The following is a 7,793-nucleotide window of genomic DNA, read 5'->3' on the forward strand; positions in this document are numbered from 1 at the left end:
TCTGCTCTGCCAGGGGTGGAGACTGACTCATTGGGAAACTGCTATGGGGGCTTGCCATGAACACTGCTACCCCCCACCGCTTGGCACCTATCTCTACACTCACCTAGAAACAATCATTTGCTGCTATTTCCTGCCCTGGCTCTTTGGTCCCAACTACGAAGGCCACAGGAATGACAAGGCATATACATCATTCTGGAGATAAAAGTGGGGGTGAAATGGGAAATGGGAGGGAGGGGGCAGAGCTTCTGAAGTGAAGGATGCCCCCCACCTGCCTGGGGCTCTGCAATGCCCAGGGCCCCCTATGATGTCCCAGCTGTCCACTCAGCCATACCCAGGAGGGGCCAGCAGCCCTGCATGGTTCAGCCATCTCCCCAGAAGAGCCTGGCTCTGCTGCCCTCCCCATGGCCAAGGGCACATGGTCTGTCCTCTGTGGGAAGCACTAGGACTTTCTGGTCCAGTTCTCAAGAATAATGCCTCTAAGTTGCATAACACTTTACAGTCTGCTAGACCTTGCCCTCCTTTGCAGGAAGGGGGTGTCCGCCTGCTGGGCCATTCAAGCACACAGAACCCTTCCCTGGCCCCTCCTGAGGACCCTCTGAGCTGTCAAAATGGGCCGTCAACCCCATTTTGCAGTTGGAAAGACACGGGCTTATTAAGGGTCAGTCACTGCCAGGGTTACCTGCCGGTATGTGCCCAGGGCTTCTCATTCCCAGAATCTTGCCCTTTGGCACAAGCCCCTGCATTCTCCAGCCCAACGGGCCAGTTTGGGGAGTGGCTGGAACAGAGGATTTCATAAGTGTGAAGAGCTTCCCTGACTCATGGTCAGCTCTGAGATTCTGTGAGTCTGTGTCCCTCGACAGAAAAGAGAGGTGGTGGGCTTGTCCTGGAGGTCCAGTCGGAGGCTCTACCCTTGAGCTTATATCACAAGTCAGGCCCATCAACACCGCCATGAGCATAGGCTGAAGGCTGGGGGTCAGGGAAGGCAGAGGGCTGGGCCTTGACTTCCTCTGAAGCCACCTGCGCCATAGGCAGGGAGAGCAAGTGTCAGAAACTCAGAATCCAGGGGAAGGCACTTTCTTGGGGTCTCCTTAGCCCTTGTTTTTTTTCTTATCACCCCGAGGTCTTCTGGGGGTCTGTGGGCAGATAGTGGCAGCCTGTGGGGCCTGGGACCCTTGCAGCTAACAATTCTCTTGCATAGGAGTCCAGCACTGGCTGCCCCCAAGGCCCCAGGGATGCTCTGTTTAGGGAGAGGCTGGAGAGACACCCGAGGGTCAGGGACCATTAGGGTAGGAAATGACCTCAGAGACCCTAAGCTAACCCCACCTACTCATGGTACAGACTGGCCCTGAATCATCTTAGCTTCAAACGGAAGTCAGTGTGAGGTGAGGGGAGATGGGCCAGCTCTGCCTGCTCAGTTGCCCCGGGGGTTAGGTCTCTGTGACGGGCACATCCTGAGCTCCTCCTGCCACCAGGCCCGTGATGGGCACATCTTGGGACTCCTCTGGCAGCATGGTTAGCAGGCCTGTGACGGGCACGTCCTGAGCTCCTCCCACCACCAGGCCTGTGACAGGCACGTCCTGAGCTCCTCCTGCCACCAGACCTGTGACGGGCATGTCCTGAGTTCCTCCTGCCACCAGGCCTGTGATGGACACATCCTGAGCTCCTCCTGCCTCCAGGCCTGTGACGGGCATGTCCTGAGACTCCTCCAGCAGCATGGTCAGCAGGCCCAGGCTATGAGTCACTCTTGTTTTTCACTCCTTTCCTGGTCTTTCCAGGTGCCTTGTGCAGGCAGCCAGCACTGTTTCAAGAAGGCCTCCCCCAAGATGGCAGGTGTAGAGCCTGGTGGTAGAATCAGGATCTCCCTGGAGCCACCCTACAGGGGTGGCTCTGAGAGGGACTGATGACGTGGGTCTGTGACTCAGCCTCGGGTGGCTATGCTCACAAACATGTTTACCAGGCCTGGGATCCACTCAGCAGGGAACAGGCCGTCCTTTCTGGGAGGCTGCCAGATTCGGGAGCAGGGCCGTTCTGAGAAGGGGAGGGGCGGCTGTGGCCTTCCCTCTCTGCCCTGGCAGCTGGTGTGCCTGTGCATGGCTGCTGAAGACAGCTGTGGGGGGCTCAAGTTAGTGGGCTCAGGCCTCCCTCCTTCCTGACCACCAGAGTTGTTTTGGCCTTGTTGTGGAAAGCAGCTTGAACCTTCACACCAGGCAGGGCTCCTCTGGTGGGAGGCCAAAGGCCAGGGTGCAGAGGCCCATCCACCCCAGCCAGTAGCCCAGGGCCCCTGGAAGTGCAGCACCCTTCCCCCACCTCTCAGGCTCAGCAGCCTCTGCTCCAGGTCCACAGGTTGCTTGAAATTAGACCAGGGGAGGCAAAGGTGGGAGAGAAGCTGGCTTTCACTCGCTGAGCTGAAGTTTCCTCCTTCCAAGGAATGTGTTGATTCAGGAGAATCAGCCTTACCTACCTAAGTGCCTACTGTGTGCTTGCTTACTAAGTGCCTACTGTGTGCCAGGCCCTGTGCTGCTGGTGCTGGGGGTCCCTGGCCTTAGGGAGCTCCCAGTCTGATGGGGGAGATACCAGGCAAACCATTAGGTTTGACCAGAGGAGGCTCTAGGCAGGACAAAGGAGGACTTGCCTCCCAGCACAGGCAGCAGGATTAAGGACTGGCAAAGGCCCTTGAGGAAGGGGGGCCTTTAGATACTCTTCAGGCCAGGCTACCTTGGTCTCCTTCCTGCCAGGCTGGCGCCAGGCAATCGTTGGCAGTGCCCACACCGGTGACCCTCCTTCTTCCCAGCCCCATCATTGCCACCATCTCTCCCTGAGCCCAGGTCCAGGGCCCCAGGTCAGTCACTGGACACCTCCTCTGGGACCACATGGTCTGATCCTACATGGCAGGAGGGATTTCTGGCTCACAACTTCTCTGAACCATGCTGGGACACTGTCATGTCCCCCCGGGTCTGTCCTCTACCCTCTGGCTCCTCTACCTTTGACCCTGCAGAAAGCACTGGGGTGTTGTGAGGTAGCGCACCTTGAAGGCTTAAGTCAAATCCTGAGCCGGGACAGGTCCCTGACCCTTCTGGAGCCGTGGTCTCACCTGGCCTGGAGCCAGGATAGTCGGAGACGACCAAGTAAAGCTTGTTGCAACAGTCTAGGGGACAGGGAATGAGGGGGGAGAAGGCTCAAGGGGTAAGACATCACAAGAGGTGCACACACACATCTGCAAATTGTAGTGCTGTCCTCTCATCGCTGTCATGAGTAGGAGGCGTGATGGTGCTCAGATCAGTCTGGCTGGGGAAGGGCGAGTCAAGGACGAGTCTGGAGGTGGGAAGCCGCATGTGGTGCCCAGAGAGGATTTGGAAGTCAGGAGAAGGAAGGGGCTGGAAGAGGCAGGGGGAGACAAAACAGCTTCACACGTCCTGATTCTGGGAAGCTGGGCTTGAGAGAGAGATACTTCCAGGAAGGGAGACACATGGGACTGGATCCCGGAAGTGGGATTCTGTCTGGCCAGAAATGCTTGGGAGTGATCTTCCTAGAAATATTAGTTGAGTCCATGGGAGGTGATGAGGTTTCCAAGGGAGAGAATACCCTTACAATACAATATAATAAGACTATCACCAAGGGACCCTGGGAGATCTAGAGCAGAGCCTTGGGATTTTCCCATACCTAGTGTGTGAGGACAGAATGGTGACCCCAACAAGGGGCCCGATAGGCAGGAGGAGAGCCTAGAGATAAGTGACATGACATCCCCCTCCCCATGAGGGTGTCCAAGGACAGCGAGTAGCGACACACGGTCAAGAACAAGACAGAGAAGATGCCATTGGAGTTAGCTGTTAACAGACTTTTAGCTTCATCGGAGTGTGGGGTCTGAAGTCAGAGACCTGGAAGAGCAGGGGGGAGTGAGAAAATGGAGGCCATGAGTGTAAGTGCCACTTCCTCAGAGCTTTGCTGTGGAAGGGAGGAGAGATCCAGGTCAAGTTGGAGCTTGGAGGGGTGGGGTAGACAGGTTCAAGGGAAGGGTACGGAAATATAAGGGAGACCTGTCCACTTTGATGGGGAGTGAGAATGTGGATAAGGAGAGATTAAGAGGAAACGAGTGAGGGGGAAAGCTCTTGGAGGAGACAGGAGAGGATGGCATCAAGAATAAAGGGGTTAGGGGCAGCTGGTGGCACAGTGGATAAAGCACCTGCCCTGAAGTCAGGAGGACCTGAGTTCAAATCCGGCCTCAGACCACACACTTGACACTTAACTAGCTGTGTGACTCTGGGCAAGTCACTTAACCCCAGTTGCCTAAAAAAAAAAAAAGAAAAAAAAGAGAATAAAGGGGAAGGGTTGGCTTTAGCAAGAAAGAGGGTCACCTTTACATCAAAACTAGGACCAGAGGAGGAGGAAAAGGGGGCAGTGAGGAAGAGGGGTCATGGAGCGCTGGAAGGAGAGGAAAGGAGGAAGCCTGTGCCACATGCTTTTGGGTAATTAGTTCCACCTTCTCCTGAGAGCTGGGGTGGGGAGGAGGAGGGGAGGAGGAAGAGGAAGGAGAGGAGGAGGAGGGGGAGGGGAGGAGGAGGTTTGTAAGAGCAGCTGCGGAGAGCATGATTGGCACTTGGGGAAGAATCCAAGGGTCGCTACAAAGCTGAATGGAGGACTGTGACCAGATGACAGATATGTTGAGAGGCCCAGTGGCCATGGCCGTGTGCCAGAGCAAGGGGACAAGGGATTCATGGGTCACTGGCAGCGCCTGGTTGAGCCACTGGGTTGAAAGGGAGAGGGAAGACAGAGATGGGAGATGAGCTGGCAGCCTCAGCAGGGGCCAAGGGCCTGGAGGTTCCAGTGGGGATGAAGAACCAGGCGTGGCAGAAATCGGAGGCCCCAGGCAGCCTCTAAGCAGGATGGGCTCTTCCTCCCTCGAGTGCTTTCGGCAGAAGCTGGAAGACCCCTCATGGGACGCTGGGCATGGTCAGGGGTGCACTGCCCCGCCCACCCACCCCTCACAGTGAACCTAACTTGGGCCGCTCCCCAGAGAACGTGGACAATGGCCCATCCTGGAGCTGCAGCAACCTTTGTCTTCCCGTCCCAGGTCACTCTTTCACGGTTGGCTTCTCCCAGTGATGTGTCTGCTTTCCGGTCGCTGGACGAGAAGCCGCCTTCAGAGGATTCTCCATGAGGCCGGTGCTTGAAGAGGTTCCGGAAGCAGTGGGACTGCCGGCTGGCCCCTGGCATCCCCATACCCGTCTCATCACTGCTGAAGAGGCCGTCTATCTGTTATCATTCTTGGCTTCTTCGGCTGCCACAGCTAAAGGATCCGTGGCTTAGTTCCCTGTGGGAGCAGGGCCTCTCTGTCCTCAACTGGGCTGGCCCTCGGAGAGCAGCCTCAGGACTTTCCAGACTGGGGGAAAACACCTTCCTGGCGCAAGGTGGCGTCAGCCGCTGTGGACAACCGCCATGCCACTGGCCTCGCCAGGCAAAGGAGAAAACAGTGGCCTCGGCCAAGGGTCAGGGCCAGGGTCACACGGCTTACTGAGGAATCCAGCCCTCATCTTGGGCTTTTCCCGAAGGAGGTGAGCAGCTTCCACTAGCAGAAGCCCGTCTGTGCGCCTGGTTCAGCGGTTCTGAGAAAGATGAGCCTCACCTAGGCCCGAGGGAGGGCTAAAGGCCTGCATCGATTGCCACCTCTGTTCAAAGATGGTGGAGGCTAGACTTTGGATCCTTTCACATTCCAGATATCCTGGATGTTGCCTGAGACAGGAAGGCCCACACGTGCACCCACACAGGAACACAATGTACACATGGAGCACACTCGTTGAACAGGCATGCACAGCCGTGGCACACATGCACACACCATTTGAGACTGAGCTTTAGCTGGTGCAAGTAGTTAATGTTGATGACCATAGAGGAGCATAATTTTATTAAAACCTCACATGAAAGTAATCTGGATTATCACCCAGGGCATATGACCCAGGCCATGCTCTGGTCAGGAAATTGGCTCTCCTCATTCACATTCTTGCTCGGAAAGGAGCCAGCTGGGAGACTGGAGGAACAGAAATCTCTTCCACAGCACTCCCAGGAGGCCGAGTAGGAATCAAAGCAGCAGGTCCACAAAGAAGGCTTGTCAAGTGTGTGGACTGTGCCTTGCAGGCACTCCCACATCTGGTCCTGGGGCTCTCCTTTCATGGGAGTTGTTTTCCTCCATTCCGGAGCCCCTGGGTTCTGGACACAGACCCAGGACTGCTTTGAACTACAGGGACCCTCACAGGAGCATGAGCCAGAGTCAGCCGTGCCTCACAAACACCCAGAGAGCTCCAGGCTCATTCGGAACTGGCTCTCCCTCGGATCTTCTGTCCTCCCCCTCTTTTCCTTCCTCACACCTTTGGGCACTGCTGCCCATCCCCGACTGTACCCTTTCTTCAGCTTCCGAAACGCCTTGTACTCCTGGTTCTCCTCTGCCCTCTCTAGCTGCTCCCTCTCTCTGACCCATTTAAATAGGGAGCCCCAGGTTGAGTCTCTGCACTCTCCTAGTTATACCTTCTTGGCATCTCACTCTCCAGTCCCTCCTTCCCCCAAGTTCAACCATCTTCTCTATTCAGATGATTCCCAAATCCGTGCCTCTAGACCTGCCAAGACCTCCCCAGCAGCCTTCCCAACCAGCTCCTTGTCTCTGCTCACAGCCACCTTCACTGGCTCATACGCGGATGACTGCAGTAGCCATCTCCTTGGTCTCCCTGCCTCAGGCCTCTCCCCATGCCAGTCTAGCTTCCTCCCAGATGCCAGTGTGATCCTCCCAAAGCCTAGGTCTGCCCATTCCATGCCCCCCCACCACACACACACATACCCACACTCAATAGGATAAAATACAAACTCCTCCATTTAGCATTTAAAACCCCTCCAAATGGAGTACTTCATGCCTTCCCCATAGGCTGTGGTAAAATGGGCCATCTGGCCATTTCTCTCACCTGAAACTCTCTCTCCATGCCTTTGCCCTGGTGCTCCCCTTCGCCTGAGAGGCTCTCCTCCTCCCCCTCCATCCCTAAGAATCCATTCCCCCTTCTCCTGGCTGCTAGTCTCTCCCCTGCTCCAAACTGTCTTGTAGTTTTGTGTGTGTGTGTACATGCAGGTATATTTGCACTTCTTTATGTGACGAGTGAATTTCCAGTCCTTCCTTTCCTGTTGGATTGATTATACAAAGCATGAGAAGACAGTTTCTCCTGGCTTCTAGTCCAGCAAGGGAAGGCTTGGAGAGGCTGGGCCAGGCACGTGTAACAGAGGGGCTAATCCCCTCACTTCAGAGGAGGCATGGCTGGGTGTCCTGTTTCCTGTCTCAAAACTTTATGGTGATGTCGAGTCCTCTGATTGGCTGCCGAGCAAGAACAACTGAGTGTGAATAAAAAAGGCTTGAATTCTGTGGCTCCATCTCTCAGTCTCTCTCTCTCTCCCTCCCTCCCTCTGTCTCCCTCTCTCTTTGTCTGGGGCCTCTGCTCCTTCTGGCTTCCGGGTAGCCATCCCACATCACTCAACATACCATGTCTTCTTCCAGTGGACATGGACACTTACCAAGCTTCTCTCTTGTGCTCCTGGTGGGGTCCTTCCCGCTGCCTCACCTCACACATGGAAGTCATCCTAGGTTCCCAGGGGGTCCATTGTTGTCAAGTAAGCTCCATTGGGTCTTCCTAGTCAGGGACAGAAGGCTCCTCACCAGCAGGTGGGCCCTTAGTAAGAAAGGTGTGGCTTCAGTCCTTCGTGGCCCTGGGATCTGTTTCCATGGAGCCTGTGATAGAGCCACAGGAAAGGGGGCAGAGGCAACTGAG

The sequence above is a fragment of the Phascolarctos cinereus genome, unplaced genomic scaffold (genome assembly GCF_003287225.1).
Source record: "Phascolarctos cinereus isolate Bilbo 61053 unplaced genomic scaffold, phaCin_HiC Scaffold_1;HRSCAF=81, whole genome shotgun sequence".
Lineage (NCBI taxonomy): Eukaryota > Metazoa > Chordata > Mammalia > Diprotodontia > Phascolarctidae > Phascolarctos > Phascolarctos cinereus.